This window comes from Bactrocera dorsalis, chromosome 1 (assembly GCF_023373825.1).
Source record: "Bactrocera dorsalis isolate Fly_Bdor chromosome 1, ASM2337382v1, whole genome shotgun sequence".
In the NCBI taxonomy this organism is placed as follows: Eukaryota; Metazoa; Arthropoda; class Insecta; order Diptera; family Tephritidae; genus Bactrocera; species Bactrocera dorsalis.
Window position 1 is genome coordinate 7,438,003 of NC_064303.1, and position 17,630 is coordinate 7,455,632.

The 17,630-nt window shown below is 35.3% G+C and overlaps 1 protein-coding gene across 2 annotated transcripts in view; it reads left to right on the plus strand.

The window, feature by feature from the left end:
* Window positions 1–2,283: 2,283 nt before the first annotated feature.
* LOC105234246 (WD repeat and FYVE domain-containing protein 3) overlaps window positions 2,284–17,630 on the plus strand; it is a 40,969-nt gene continuing 25,622 nt past the window's right edge. The window contains exon 1 of one of the 2 annotated variants that reach the window (XM_049456993.1): window positions 2,284–2,476. The gene's annotated coding sequence lies outside the window, so the exon portion shown is untranslated. The remainder of the gene's footprint in view (window positions 2,477–17,630) is intronic. The other variant, XM_049457003.1, reaches the window with a different exon arrangement.

The following is a 17,630-nucleotide window of genomic DNA, read 5'->3' on the forward strand; positions in this document are numbered from 1 at the left end:
TTACAACTATACTGTTATTTATGTATGTGTAGCACACATGTAATTTTTGCATTAAGCAAACTTATAACCTTCCTTCATAAAATTATCTATTTATGTGACCAAAATAAAATCATATACCCAAAATACATACCTACACCGGCATATTTCACTTGACACTAGTCCGCACACACACAATTACATGACATTGATATCAAGGACACGGCCACAGACTCATAATATCACTTCTTAAGCACAATACGCCACATTGGAACTAACATTTTATTGTTGTTGTACTCTTACTACCAACCAACTTGTATGCAAGCACGTTTAAGCGTTGTCATTTGTCGCAGCAGGTTAATAGCTTCACATGGCACTTCGAAGGCAAAAGTTACACGCACACTTATACAAACATATTTGCAAATATATTTTTTTCTCACTGATTAACTGTAAATGTCAGCGCGAAATCATTTTTCTTGCTCCAATTTCGTGGTGGTGCGAGTGCAGCCTCTCATTGTGATGACTTGCATTTTGGCTGAATTATCACATATGTATTACTCACTACACTTTCACATAAACGCAAATTTATAATTTCCACTAATACTTTTCACTATTAACACTAGCACTTTTCACATATTTTCAATTTAATACATAATTCAAAGATAATTTGCTTATTTTTCTTCACAAACGCAAATTTTTTCACTTTACAGCTACTTTGTGCACGAACCGGTACTAACAGTTTGAGTGGCTCTGTAAATAAATGTGAGCAATGGCCATGTTGTAGCCACCTTCCTGCGTATAGCATAGACACAAACCTTTTAGTTTGAAATAAGTAGAAGATTTTCTAAGCTATTTAAAATGTTTCGCTGATTATTAGGGTTGAAACATTGAAAACGAAACGAGTAATATTTTTAAGTAATATGTAATAAGTTATGTTTGTATATGAGGTTACATTTATAAAATTATTTGTTAATAGAATTCTTGTGTAATTAAGTCTGTAATGGTAATTATTTCAAATATTAGGTCAGTTTAGACCTAATTAGGTTTTATCCGCGCTTCTTTTGTGTCCCTCGCTGTAATTACTGCTGAAATGTCGTTCACGTAGCCAATTAAGTACGATTCGTCTGGCATTTCGAGTTTAAGTATAGCTTCGTACCAGATGTTCCACAAGTCTGGGCCTGGAATGGATCTTTGTGCTGCTCCTGACGTGACGTTATCTGTCGTGATTCCTCTCTAATTTTGTAAAGCAGTTTTCTGTTACTAAGATAGCTCCGCACCACAGTTCTGAGGTAGTCGGAGATTTTAAAGCTTTTTTTGAGAGCGTCCTCATATCCTCTCATCTAGCGCTGTTGAAGGCGTTTCGAACGTCTAAAGTCACCAGCAACACTATTATTCTGTATTTAGGTCATCTACGCTGTGCGGCTTTTATACTTTCAATGACGCAATTTATAGCTCCTATAGTTGAACTCTCGGTTCTAAAGCCGTGTTGTTTAGGAGAAAATTCGTCAGCTTCGTTAATTGCCGTTTCGATTTTGGGTTTAAGTAGTCTTTCAAAGAGCTTTCCCGCTGTGTTAAGCATGCATAGTGGACGGAATGCTGACGGCAAATTGGGATCTCCTTTTCCCTTACTTATTAGCATCAGCCGTTGCTTTTTCCAGCGTTCGGAGAATATTCCTGCTCCAAAACAGGCATTGTATATATTCAGTAATAATGCCGGTCTCTCCGCGGCGATTTTTTCAGGATTTCTGCTCGGATTCCATCAGGGCAAAGAGATTTATTGGCTTTTAGCTAGTCAGTGGCTAGTCTCAGATCTTCGAGGGTAAAATGTTACTTAAAAACGCTCGAAATTCCGGCCTCTAAACTAGAATACCCCGAAAGATTCTTGTGCATATTCCAACCAGGTTAAATAATAGTTCATCAAAATAAAAACAATATACTCTAAAATAAAAGCAATATTTTATTTTTAATATTTTTTAAGCATAAATTTATTTAATTCTCATTTTTCGTTTATTTTTATACTCTTACTCTAGCTCAATAATTATTTCATTCATAAAAAACACATCAACAATTTCTAAAATCCAAATTATTTTTTCACATCAGGCAGCACCAATTTCCTCCGACATTGCTATTATTTTGCTCGTAAAACGTAAACAAAGAAGAAAACAATAAAACGGATTACGACGCTAAAACACCACCACAAGTATAGAGCAAAGATAACAAAACAAAACAGCTGACAAACGTCATCAGCGCACTGACAGCGCCACTAACAAACGTCAAACGAAATGGAAGCGAGAAGAATTCATTATTCGCTTTTTCGTTGACGCATTTAGACGTTTATTCTGCGTCGTCGCGCTAGTTTACACAAAAGGTGAAGAAAAAATGTGAAAAAAGTTTGCAAAGAGGAAAAAATTCACAAAATGTTTTTAAATATAATAAAAGTCTTTAAGCAAATATAATTTCCAGCTGCGCATTGTTACAGTGATTCGATTTGCAGTTGAAAGTGCGTAAAATTCAGTGCGAAAAGGGGGCGTGAGTATGTGATATGTGGCGATGTGCTGTGAAAATTTTCACCTCCTTTGTTTGCTTGGCCGGATGGCAGAGCAAATTTTGTGTATTTCTTATAATATTGAGTGGCGATTTGCAATGACCCGTGAAAATTAAGACCTCAATTGGTGCTTAGAAGTGTGGCTTTAAGCTAGTGGCTTGAATTTTCGTTTAGTGGAAGTCGAGTGTTTTACAGTTACGCGGATGGTGTCAAACGGAAGCAGTCGTGCTCACACCAATTTTGCTTGGGTCGCAAGAAAAATCGATAAGCGGCTCAGAAGTAAAGAAAAAACAACAACAACACCAAGCACTAAAAAACAAAACAAAGCAAAAACGCTCGTGAGAAATACGTAAGCAAAAGAAAATACGATGATAATCGTGCGAACGTGCGTGCAATGACAATACAACGCAGACGGGAAGGTGTTGAGTGGCTGTGTATGTGTGTATGTGTTGAAAAAAAGGAAATGGAAGCATGTACCTGCTGAAAAAGTTGTAAATCAAAATAAAAATGTGAATGAGTGCACAGAAAAGTATGCAAATATGCTGGAGGAATGAAGTGCTAGCGTCGATTTGCGCCATGTACATACATATATTGTATTATAGAGTATACATATTGCATATATATATGTACATACCAGGCTGTAAGAGCCATTTGCTTTGAAATTTACTTTTTTTTCTGCAGCAAAACCAACAAAACACGCCAGCAGCGCTCGAGTTTCCTGCATCAGGATATTAGAAATGTTGCAAATAAAGTGTTACAAGTGCAATAATGTCATTGTAAAAATAACAAAAACAACAAACGTATTGAAAATGTGTAACAAGTATGAAATGTAGTGAAAACGTCACGACACACATTGTTTGGTGGGTGGTAATGGTGGCACAAGGACAATGATAAAGGAGCTGTGTATTTGCCTATATTATAGACACACAGAGGAGAAGTGATAAGCTACTTTTGTATACACAAATGTATTGGCATAAACATGTATGAAAATATGTATGTATGTATGTTTATGAATAAGTGCGACTTCTTGCCATAATTTCGTTTGGCGGGTTGTGCTTACGTTTACACTTAAACCCCTTTTGCGTCGTAATTTCACACTTTATGATTTATTGTTTTCATTTGAGCTGCTGCTGAATGCTGCCGATAACAAGCTGCAAGTATATCAATTTCAGTGATTCTACTTTAGATAAATGTCAACATTTTTCATGATAAGTCAAAGGAAGGAGATTAAATTATAGAAATAAATTTTAATAAAAATTTATTAATATATTAATATAAAATATATTATATAAATATATTAGCTCAACACTTCAGATATAATACTATGAGCCAGAAATAGTAAGGCTCTGTTCATAATTAAAAAAAAAATTCAAAATCGAATGTCGTCGCCGTCAAAATAATTTTTCTTGGCTGGCAATGCAGTATGCGAGGGCGAGTTATCGTGATTAAAAACCCATATTTCCGCCTTCTTCTAACGAATAGTTTCGCGTAAACGAAACATAACACAGAAATAGTATTCCTCGTTGACAGTGTGGTCGGTCGTAAGGAATATGGAGTACACCAAACCTCGATAATCGAAGAAAACGGTCAACATAACCTTGATTTTTGACCTGCCTTGACATGGTTTTTCGGCTTCGGTTCACCTTTGCCACGATATTCGGTCGATTTATCATCTGTTTCCAGTTCGTAAGCATATATTCAAGACTCATCGAGAGTAATAAAACGTTTGATGACATCTTAGTAGTCGGAAAGCATTTTTTCACAGACGTTACCGCGACGCTGTTTTTCGAAAAAACTTAGTGCTTTTACTTTTCCTAGACCCAAAAGATTTTTCAAAATGGTTTTCACTGATTTTTCCAATATTCCAACGATGCCGGTAGTCCAATATTACTCTGATCGTGGATTCTCAATATTATTTTGTTGACGTGTTGATCACCAGTTGATGTTGATTGCCGTTTGTATCATTTAAAAACACTTGCTGGCAACAAACAATTATCACCGAAGGTCTTTTCCAACATTCTGAACGTTTCGGTACCAGAAATTTGATTCCACAATTAATTGAATGGAAATTCTTTATTGAATAATTTCACTAATCCTAAAATTCGCTAATACAAGCGTATACTTAACTTTTCCTTCTTCTTTGCTTGCATAGACACTGCTTACGCCATTATAGCCGAATTAACTTCTCTTCCGAGGCTGGTGTTTACTTTTCATTGGGGGAGTTTTTTACGTGGCGGGTCCAAACCGAGCGCACAACCCTGGGGAGGGATGGTTCGCCTTCTCACTTCAGCACGCCTTCAAACGGATGTTCTTTGGATCCTCTGGCCTAAGACCGTAAGTCTTGAGCTGCTTGAGTCAAAAAAGTAAAAAATCTTTTCTGGCCACTCCCAAGTGAATGACAATCAGAAAACTTTCTTCACTTGCGTAAAGTTCTTTACTTGACTCCATCGGCCGCGTATACTAAACACAAATGATTATTTCGATGTGACATTTGGCACAGATATTGTCTTGTCTTGGAAATCTTACTATTTTTTGCCCACAGTAGTAAATATTTGAGCGAATTTTTTGCGCAGTCCGGTTTATATTTGATCAGATGCTATTTTTTGCTGCTTTTTTATTCATATTTAATGCTATTTTTCTACTCTCAAATATCCTGCTCTCCCTTTTCCTTTACTTTTACCGCCGTCCGAATTAATTTCCTTAATCAAATCATTGCCTACTAATCACTTATAAAACCTAAAACACAATTAAGCCATTAAAAGTAATTTGCTGCCGACACTAATGGCCACAACTAATAACATTTGACCTTGGATTTGATTTGCTTTCAGTTTTGCTTTGAGGAAATATGCGAAGGGGCTGAAGTGAATGTGTGAATATGCTATATACTGTATAGGGATATGTAGAATATACATACATATGTGTGTATTATATATAGGAAGAGATATATTAATTTCAAAAGCTACATATGTACCTAAAAGATTATATGCATATTAAATTCAAATTTACATACACTTGTTCGTACGGTATATACATAGATACTTATGCTATACCTCATTGACATACTTCATATGACAACCGAACAAAATATATATGTACATGTGTATGTGTACATACTAAAAGACTAGCATGCATATTAACTTTCGACAAATAAAAAAAATTAAAGAGACTAAACCGTTAGCAGATTAGTTTCAGCTGGCACTAAAAAAACATGAATATCTGCTGTAGATATACATATGTATGTATGTATATGTAAGTACATCTATAAACTAAGTCTTTTGGTAGGCATGCCCCCATTACACCTTTCATTCTTCATTTAAGAACCGTACGTAGACACACACAAGCACATGTAGACTCAGCCTCACTTTGACTGCTACTTGCCGGTCATTAGTTTGACCCAAATTTGCTTAGCAGCCAGCCGAAAGCAAGCAAAAATGCGGCGCTGTTGAAAGTTATCAGCTTGATGGCATTGGAACAAGCTCGCCGCTGTTCAGCAATTCATTGAAGCGATGCTGCATGAAATGTTATACATGTGAATAAGCTTAACGGCACAAGTGTATATTATATGCTAGTTATACGCTTTATACCGTGTACAGGGTATATTGAGATTGCCAGGCAGTTTAAAATGCCCAGCAGTATACGTTGGGGACTAGGCCCACAGTTCTTGAGATATCGATCTGATATTTTGTTCAGATGATTTTCTCTCCAAGAAGATATTCATCTGTTGGAATCGCCGTTATCAGGCCACTAAAGCGTATAGCTGCCATACAAGCTTACGGATCAACTTTTTTATTTCTCGAGTTATCTTCACGAAATTTTGCCAGAGATTATTATCCGAGACAACGGTACAATCTCTGAATAATTTATTTAGATCAAACAACTATAGCTTATAGCTGCCATACAAACTGAACGATCGGAGTCAAGTGCTTTCATGGAAAACTTTTTCATTTGACGAGCATGAGTTATTATCCAAAGCAAACATACAATCTCCGAGCGAATTGTTCAGATCGGGTCACTATTACATATAGCCGTCATACAAACTTAACGTTCGGAGTCAAGTGCTTCTTTGAAAATTCCTTTATTTAAAGAGATATCTTCACAAAATTTTGTATAGAATATTATCCAAGGTAGCGGTACAATATCCGAAGATATTGTCCAGATCGGACAGCTGTATACTATAGCTGCCATACAAAAAGATCTATCAAAATCCTGACCTTGTATGGAAAACTTTTTTATTTGATGAGGTATCTTAATGAAATTTGGCAGGGACTATTATCCAAGACAGCAATACAATCTCTGAACGAATGGTTCAGATCGGACCGCTGCATAATATAGCTGCCATACAAACTCAGATATCGAAATCCTGGCCTGGTATGGAAAACTTTTTTGTTTAGGGAGATATCTGCATGAAATTTGGCAGGGATTAATATCTAAGACAACACAACAATCTCGTAATAAATGGTTCAAATCGGACCACTATAACATATTGCTGCCGTACAAATTGTTCGATAAAAACCAAGTTCTTGTATAAGAAATTTTCATTTGTAAAGGGTATTATCGCTTTTTGTTGTTTTTATAATTTTTTTAATTTTTTGTTGTAAACTACGTTTTTTCTAGCGCACTGGTGGCTGGTACAGCACACTTCAGACGACTGTTGTAAGTGGATTAATTTTGATTTCAACTAATCCACTTCTGTCGGTAGCAAATCAAGTCGGCAATTTGTGTCATCATTCAAGCGGACAGCTGGTGCCTTTATTCATTCATGAAATGTTGTTGTGAAGAAGGAAACTCATTTTGTGGCATGCGATTTTTTTGTTATTTAAGTAACTTAGTGGCACACAAAGATACATTTATTATATTGTATGTATGTATATACATAATTATATTCCTGTGCTTAACCGCCTATTTTCCCCATCACATTTCAACAGCTGTATTTTTTCATTGTTGCTCGCTGTTTCGCCGCACAGCACAGTGACCTTTTTTGTTTAAAATTGTATTTTTTTGCTGTCTCGTTTGTTCGCGCTTGACGCGTTGCGGTGTCATTGCCGCCACATGGCTTTTTATCACTTAGTTACCTTCGTTTATTCTTCCCAATTTTCGCAACTTTTTTGTTGTTGGTGTTGCGAAAAATACTTGTAAAACTTTCTGCGAGCTTAAAAAGCGGAAATTGCGATAAACAGAAATGTATTACATGTGTACATGTATGTTATGTGTGCAAATAGAAATAATTGGAAAATTTTTTGCAAGAATTCACACTCGAAATGCATATGTCAACACGTTTTGAGTATATTTATGTCTGCATATGTGTTAACATAATACATACATATATTATTTATATATTATGGTTATTTACTTTAATAAATGCGGTGATAGCGTAGCACCTTGAATAGAATTGAATTAAGTCTTATTAAAGCAATAAAAGTCAATGCTTTTGACGTGGAAATATACATGTCAGATGTGAAATGAATAAAAAAAAATTTAATAAAAATAAATAAATGTGAAAATACATAAAATGTTTGATTTATAAATAAAAGGGTTCTCCATACATACTGGATTTTTGTCGAAAACTTTGTATAGCACCTATAAGCTATAGTAGGCTGATATGAACAATTTATTCGGAAATTGTACAGCTATTTTAGAAAATGATCTTTGCCAAATTTAATGAAGATATCTCCGCAAATGAAAAGGTTCTTCATACAAAGACTGTATTTTGATCGATCAGTTTGTATGACAGCTATGTGCTATGGTAGTCTGATCTGAGCAATTTACTTGAAAATCTTACAGTTGTCTTAGAAAATGATCTGTGCTAAATTTCGTGAAAATATCTCCCCAAACAAAAAAGTTCCCCATACAAAAACTAAATTTTTATCAAACACTTTGTATGACAGCTATATGCTTATCTCCCCAACCCAAAAAGTTTTCCATACAAAGACTCCATTTTGATCGATCAGTTTGTATGGCAGCTATATGCTATAGTAGTCCAATCTCAACAATTTGCTCGGAAATTGTATCCCTATCTTAGAAAATGATCCGCGCCAAATTTCGTAAAAATATCTCCTCAAATAAAAAAGTTGCCCATATAAGGACTTGATTTTACTTATTTAGCTTGTATGGCACCTATGCACATACATATACATATGTACATATTGTGTAGAGGTCCGATATACACAATTTCTTTTGAGACTGTTGTTTTGCCTTGGACAATAGCAGAGCAATGTTTCACACATTACTTTATGGATGTTTTCGGAGAATTTTATGTATCTCAGTACTGAAAAAAGTTATTTATAAATCTACTAACGATAAAAAAGGGTCAAAAACTTCTTTATACAATTCCAAAAAATAAAAAAATCTTACTCTATTACCCGCTTCTACATTGGGACTCCCTTTATAGTTTCCAAAAATAGTATTTCACAAGAAAAATGCAAACAACGGTAAAAAAATGCTGTGGCTGCGCTAATGACTAATAATAAAAGAAAATGTTAACCGCAAAGTGAAAATAAATGTTAATTGAAAGTAAAAACCAAACTACAACAACAATAAAGTTGTAAACAACAATGCAGACTATAAAATTTTGTTAGAACACAAAGGAACAATAATAAAAGCCATATCGGAAATTGCTAACAGACATCTCGATTGTAGGTACATACCTACATACATGACACACACATGTTGAGGCTATAAAACAACAATTGAGCGATAGATAAATAATATTGTAAATAGCAAAGCGATGTGCTGTAGCTACAAATTTATTTTTGGCTTTCAGGTGCGGCGACAAAGTCGGTAATGTAGGTGCCTAGGTGCATGAATATGTATGTACTTATATGGGTGGGGGTAAGGCAAAGTGATTTTGCTAAATAAAGAGCTAAGGGGATGAATGCAAGTGAGGGGAATTTATGCAATAAATTATAAAATTAAAGAAAATATTAATATAAAATTAAAATGCGGATTAAAATTTTGGATTTAAAAAAATAATTAAAAATAAAAAAAACTATTAATGAAAAAAATATTAATGAATAACACATTGAATATTATAAAAGAAATTATTTTATAAAAAAATAAAAATACTAAAAAAAATTACTATTAAAAATTATAACAAATATTTTAATCAATATAAAACTAAAAAATATAAATATTAAAAAATAAACATTTAAAAAAAAATAAAAAAAAAAGTTTTAAAAAATACTATTAAATAAACATTTTATTTAAATTATATAGAAAAGTTTTTTAAAAAATATAAATATATAAATAAAATATTTAAAAGTATGATATAAAAGATTTAACGAAAATAAAAAATAATTCTAACAAATAATTTTATATTTTTAATCTTGCGTTATTTTTAATTTGAATCAATATCGTGTGGCACCCATACATCGAGCTTATTTTAATGAGTTGCCAGACTATCAAATCATAAACCGATACATTTCGTCTGAAAATTATAAGAAAATTTCGATATTAATGTTTAAACTCCATTTAATTTTGTAGGCTGTTACTATTTACAACTATTATGGTGAGTTTATGATGAGTTGCCACCCCTTTCAAACTTTTAAATACTTTTTACCTTTTGTCTTTCATGTTTTTTTTTATGTTTTAAATACAAATTGGTGATCAGTTCCGGCCAAAGAAGCTGTTCATTTGCGGGAACCACTCACATCGGACCACTATTGGATATACATACATAGTTGTCATACAAAATGTTCTTTCAAAATCAATGAGGTTGGAAGAAAGAATCAAATGATTGTTTTAGCGGTAAAAAATATTACTGAAGTAATTTCGGGGAATGGTTGATAGCCATTGGCCGGATAAAATCCCAAAAATACGGGTCCGTTCCGGTTACTTAGACCCGACTGTCGTGATAACGAAAAGAATCACAAGGTTCTAGAGCCTGGTAAGGGGTTTGGCAGGCCTTGAAAAACTCTGCTTGACCCTTTGGATAAGTGTTGAGAAATATAAGTATATTTAAAAAAGAATATGGACTAATAGTACACATGTTATTGACGAAATCAAGTCTTAGAAATTCTGGAACTCACTTATAACACGCGTTCAGTGCCAAAAGTTCTCGTAACTGTTAAATTTGAGATTTCCAAGAGCAATCTAAAGAGTTTTTCTTCTAAAGTATCTAATTTTGCTAGATTTTAAAGTATTACATACTCAGAATTTGATGTCAGATTTGATTTGATTATAATCGACTCCATGAGGTAATGTTCTCTAATCATTTGAAGGACCACTTAATGCCGGTAGAAAGAATCATAAGAAGACCCGCCGACCCCAAAATAAATAATTGTCACTTGATTGTAATATCAAATATAAAAGGCCTGTCTACATTTCCAAGAATTTCAAACTTTCTCTCTTCTTTTTTTATTCTTATTATTTGCCATTGTACAAAGCACTTAGGGTTATGAAGGTTGTAGGTCACAAGTTCAATGAATATATGTATGTATGTACATATGTATATAATAATATAATGAATAATTATGAAATATATACTTTCAAGGTCATTAAGTGTTAGGTTGAGCCATCATTTTCGTTTGGAATGCATAATTAAATGAAGGTGGAAATCAAAACACCGAAAAAGTTAATCTGGAGAGCTGGCGTGACATCACTTGTAGCAATTTATTGCTTCTCGTCTTTTTTGTTGTGTATGTATAAGTTGATTTACACATAAACAAATGGATTTATTGTACATAATTATCATATTTATTGCTTGAGCTGCAATCCAGCACGTTTTTATTACGCAAATTAGATGAGTTTAGAAAATGAGAATAGTTCACTCGAAAAAAAAAAAAATAATATTTTATTGCACTTTTGATATATACAAATAAAACTATACATACTTATGTATATACTTATGTATATCAACACTAACCATTTCAAAAAAAATAAACACATTAACTTAATTCGCAGACATTATGCTACCACTTTCAATCAAAATGATTGAGCGCTACTTAATTGGGTCTGTGACCCAAAGCTGTAAAGATTCTATTTCAGCGTACACATTGCGATTATCAATATTATGTATGTAAGTATGTATGTACATATGTATATAGTATATAAAAGTGCACATATATTTGTATATATGAATATTTGCACTTATATGCTGATTATTTAAACAAATAAATATGCGAATTTATTTTCATATTGTGAAATTAGTAAGATCACTCCAAATAGCTACACTTACCATAGTAAGCAATTCTAGTTAGCTGAGCGCTATGAAGCGCATATCGAATGAGCGCTTCAGTTTATATGAGCGAACACATGCGAGTGAATTATCCGAATCATTATGAAAACACCCTCTAGGAAAAACGAATTTAACACATTCGGAACTAGAACTTGATTTTGCTCGTTCAGTTTGTAGGTAGTCACATGCTAAAGTGATCCGAAAGCGGTAGTTTCGACAAGTAGCTAATTTGGGAGAAAAATATCTGTGCTCAGTTTAGCATCTCAAAAACTGAGGAAATTGTTCGAGTAAATATAGACAATGGCTAAATCTAAAGGGGGCATCTTAAAACATTTAAGATCTTTTAACGATAATCCACTTGAGGTTTTTGCTTTAAAATTGTCTACAAAATCGAAACAATAGAACTTTTATACCTTCCATAAAAGTCGACATCTTTTAGAGATTCCCAAATTAATCAGCATAGTCTTTTATATGCTGGGTTTGTCCGGAAAGAAATAAGACTGAATCGGTTTAAAAAAAACTGTTGAACCAATCGAAACAATTCTTAAAAAGCTTGCAAAATAGGCTTCTTTTTCGTCGATGTATCGCTACCAGTGCGATTTCAAAGCATTGAAGGCGTCACGGAAGGCATTTTCCGGAATAGCTTTGAGGTACATGCTGCTTGGATCCCCTTTCTTCGGTCTTTTCAGGCAAGGAAACAAAAAAGTCCGGAGGCCACATCTGGGCTGTAGGGCGGCTGCGGAAGCATTGGGATGCCGGCCTTGGTTAGGTAGCTGTTCACAAGAAAGGCGGTGTGAGCCGGGGCGTTGTCGTGGTGCAACTTCCAATCGGCTGCGATGTCTTGTCGGACCCGATTGACCTTTTGTTTTAATCTCTTGAGGACTTCTATGTAAAACTTGGCGTTGACGGTTTGTCCAGGAGAAACAAATTCATGGTGCATGATGCCTTTGATGTCATATAAGACAATGAGCATCGTTTTCACTGTGGATTTTCTCATTTTTCCCGTCTTCATCAGCGTCCTCTTCCCAGCTCTCCAAAAAGGCCTGGTACCACCGTAACACACCATTTCTTGCTAAAACAACATCTGAGTAAGCCGGCTTGATCATATCAAACGTCTCTGTCGCAGATTTATCGAGTTTCACACAGAATTTAATCGCGTACCTCTGCTTTAACGAACGCTGCATCTTCGGCTTGCACCACTCACAAAAACACGTCGCGCGAAAATGTTTGTCCTGACTCCCCAGGTGCTCGAAGACAACTGACTAGCTGCCCGTTCGTTAACTAGGAACGCCATCTACCGAATCCAGTCAATGCGTGCACGCTCCGAAGTACAGTCGCGGCGGCAGAAAATTAATCCTATTACTTTGCGGACAAACCCTGTAACAACAAAACAAAAATCTATCCGGCATGCCGATCTTGTGTACTCGTGTCCACCTAAGCTTAGTTGGAATCACACATATAGCAGTCAACTCACATTTCCTAGCGGGCATGCTCGTCATTCATCCATAAATTTTTTACGCGCCTTATTATTATTCAAGTCAGGCTGGTTTCCACCACGCCAACAACGATAAATAAGTGAGCGATACTTTTTCATGAACAAACAGCGTTTGTTTATTTCAATTATACTGCTTAGATTCGATTCAACAAGTGCGAGTAAAAATCGCTGTTATTGTTGTGGGTGTTTTGAAGCATCCAATTGCGTAGGCGGCACAATTGATTACATATAGTTACGCAACATAGTATATACCGATTTATTGGTGTAGGTGTGAATACATAGAAGCTTCCTGATAAGCACTTTCTTATAAATATGTATATAAGTAAATATGTCACGAACCCACGTTTTCAATTTATTTTAAATTGTTTTTATTTTTATGTGTATTTACTGTAAATCACAATAGCAACACCTAAAGCTGACTCATCCGATTTCGTTAGCTTCGTTAGCTGTAAATTGGCTTGTGTTAATTTAAATGCTTTGGTACTCCTATTGTACTAAACCGGTCGGTTTTACCGGCAAAATTTAGTTGCATTTGCGTGACTTCGTGTTTTATGAAAAATAAATAAATTTACTCTCTTTTCATTTTGAGTTCAGGTCCGAGTCATAACAAAATCGCAGTGCTTATCTAAGCAATATTGGCGTCTGATCTAAATTTTTCAGAATAAAAAGCTTTCCGAAGGACTTATGGAGGCTGATTAAGACTATACGACTCTTCAAAACTACTACTTGGAAGCATGCAAGATTTGGTTAAGTATCGTTTTCTCAACGTCTGCCATATATCAGTTAAGTTCTGGGTAAAAAAAGGTTATTTAACGAAAGACGTAGCCTTGATTAAGTTAGCCGGAACTTAACTGAAAGATAGCTGCTAACCAAACATTGAGAAAACGACTCTAAGACTCTTATTAAAAAGTTTGTATACTTTAAAAATAATCTGTTAAGTTGATACAAAAGGTGATCCATTTCGAGACTCCTTTCTTTTTTAATGAAAAACACACAGAAACTTCTAATTTAATGGGTAATGTTTATTATTCAAATTTAGGCCGCGTTACGTCTCAGATGGTTCATCCGTTAAGACCAATTTTCGATGACTCGTTCGAGCATTTCGACTTGTTTAAATCAAATGTCGCCGAGATCACGAACTTCAATTTCATGCATCAAATCGTCGGTTATCATATCGCGATAACGGTCGTCATTGGCGGTTACGTTCTCACCGGCATCCTTTTTAAAGAAATATGGACCAATGATTCCAACGGCCCACAAACCACAACAAACCGTTGTTTTTTCTGAATGAAATGGCAGCTCTTGAAGCTCTTCAGGTTATTTTCGTCTCGATTATGAGAATTATGCTTGTTCACATTCCCAGTGAGACAGAAATAGGCCTCAAAGCTGGACAAAACTTTGCTCGAAAAAATCGAATCTTCTTGGAACCTTTTAAGAGCCCATAAAGCGAAGCGATATCGCTTGGGAAGGTCGAGAGGCTTCAATTCTTGCACAAGCTGTATTTTGTACGCTTTCAATTTAAGATCTCGACGTAAAATGCACCAAGTCGTTCCAGATGTCAGTCCGAGTTGCTGCGAACGGCGCGGAATCGACTCGCCACGGTCTTCGTGTACGCTCTCAGCGACGGCTGCTATATTTTCTTCACTGCGTGCTGGACGTGGTCTCACAAAACATCCAATGGGGGGTTTAACAACTCTGCTTTCCCTTTCTTCTCTTCCTTCATAAAATACTTGAATGATTTTCCTATGATTTTTATTTTCATATGAAGCGCACCAGATACAATATTTCTGCGACTATGATGAGTTGGCCTTTGAAACCTTCTACAAAGCATCGAAAGAAAAATGTATGTTATACAGTGCTAGAAAGATTTTGTACAATACCAAAAACGAAAATCAAGTTCAACATTAAATCTAATAGGTTATCCTACCTCATAAAAGGCCAATACTAATGAAACAGTTGTGTTTGAGGGTAAAAAATAGACACCAGCAAAGAGAAACAGACCATATTTTATAGTTTTTCTTCGATAAAGCGGAAAACCATGAAAAGAGTTTTTGTTCTTGATACTGTAACAGCCAATCATGTGTAATTTCGGTTTCATTGTTTCCCGCTGACGATAATTTCGATGTCGATGATCTGTTCTGGAAAGCCAAATGTCGAAAATGTTGATAAAAGAATGGAACTCTTTTAGACCGATCGTCATGTAAGCACTGTTTCGATCGCCGTCTAAGGCAAGTAATAGCTCTGAAGTGGTTAGATTTGGGGTAGGAATTGAATCCCATCAAAACAATGTCAGATCTGACGCTTCGATAGATTCTTGCTGGAAACAGCGCGAGCTTGGTTGGAGTTTATGCATCCATCTCAAAGTCCGAACCCATCTCATAGTTTGAGCCCGGCACCACAACTATAATGAGTCAATTAAAGATATTGAAGCTTGGTTAGAAGGCCCTTAAGCACCCATCTCATAGTTTGAAACCGGCACCAAGTGATTACTGGCTGTTTCTATCTATGGCGAGGGATTTTTTGTTGTACCATATATGTAAGTATACTTTTGAAAGTGCGGTTATGAAACACCAGAGTGCGAAAGTCCAACATAACTCTATCCATAATGCTCTCAACAAAATGGATCCCGATTCGTGTAGGAAATTTCAAACAATAGAATTTACAAACTCATTTTCTTTGCTATACCGTTAGATAACAGTGCTTTCGTTTACTATCGTACAAAAATATCTGTGTACATAATCGTGAATACCAAAAAATGAACACAAACACGAGAGTTTCCCACTCCGCTTGGTTGCGCCACTTCCGCTAGCGAAGTAGGTAACTTATGTAACAGTACCTTGTATGTATGTCACCAGCAATAACAATTTCACTATATAATCTGTATTTGTGGGTACACATAATATGTAAATATAATGAAGCACGTGAATTTTATAAATTCAATTTTCTTGACAGCAGAAGGAAGGCAAACAAAAAACAGCGTGAAGGCGCTTGGAGTGTGGGTTCCTACAATACCTACTATATGCAACTTCTTGCCGTTGGGAATAATTTTAATCAGGCCATTATTTTATGACAATTTTCAGTTGTGACATGTACATGCAGTGACTTATATACTATGTATATATAAGTATTTGTATGAGTACTCGTGTGAACTTTAGGCGACCTGAATTGCATAAAATGATTTTCAACGCGGAAATTCCATGAGAAACCTCTTTATGGGTGGGTGGCTGAAGAAGATTTACTCGTACATACATATCTGTCGGGATATTATCAACATATAGAGAGGAAGAATGAAGAGAAAATCCAATGAAGAACGGAAAAAGTGAGAAAGGGGAAAAAAAACTAAATTTTACAAAAGTTTCCATACAAGAACTTGATTTTGATAAGTCACTTTGTATGACTGTTACAGAATCGTATACCCTGTTGAGGGTATAAGAAAACAAAATCCCCTAAACTCCTCCATCGCAATTTCAATCATTCGTTTTTCTCAGCCAAAGTTGGCAGCGCATTGTGAAGACTGACTCAGCGCCTATGCAATCCCGTCTTTGTGCCATAATTAACAAACAATTGTTTTCTTCGCACAATCGTTTGCAACAGTCATATTGTTTCGTGTACGCCAACGACACCCACTAAGCTCGGGTGCGGGTGCGGGTGCAGTGCAACAACAAATGAAGCGCTGTGACTTGAGTAACAGCTGTCGATCAGTGGGGCAGTAGTAAAGTTAATTGCAGTAAAATAAAGAAGAAGAGGAAGCATTAAGTTGGCAGGTATGCCGTTATATTGAGTAATCGAAGCGGTGCGGAAAGCCAATTATTTCCCAGTTTGTGGATCGTATTTGTGGAGTTGGAGTTTTGGTCGGCTACAATTAAGAAGTGCTAGAATTTGCACTCTGTGTGCTAGCTTCATGCTCTACTGCGTTTCTTTGACGTTGAATTTAGCTTGGTAGTTACTTTTGAGTTAAAATAAGTTTTTTTTTGATATATATAATGAATATATTTGAAAATATTCTTCAAAATTCGTTGTTGTTCCGACGAATAGTTTCGGGCATACGAGTATATTAGCGTTTTTGGAAAATAATTTTGATTTGTGGTAATCGGCTCACAAAACTATTTTTTACTCGAAACGTTGTTTCCAAAGTATGTGAGGAAGATTTTACCGATATGACTAGACCGATTCTATACAAGAAGATGTTCTACAGTCTCATCTTCTTCAACTTCTGGATACTCATTACATAGTCATTATATGGTATCCACAGTTAGCTGGCATATCACTCCTTCTAGTTCTGTCATTCTTTTTAAAATTTAATAGTCGGCATGTGCGGCTCTTATTCCATTCATACCCCGTTTCGACTCGCTAAATCGTAGCGGGATTGTCCGCATAGATTTTACATTTTACATATTCCCACAGGAAAAAGTAGATCGGTTTGATATCACCGTCTTGAAAAC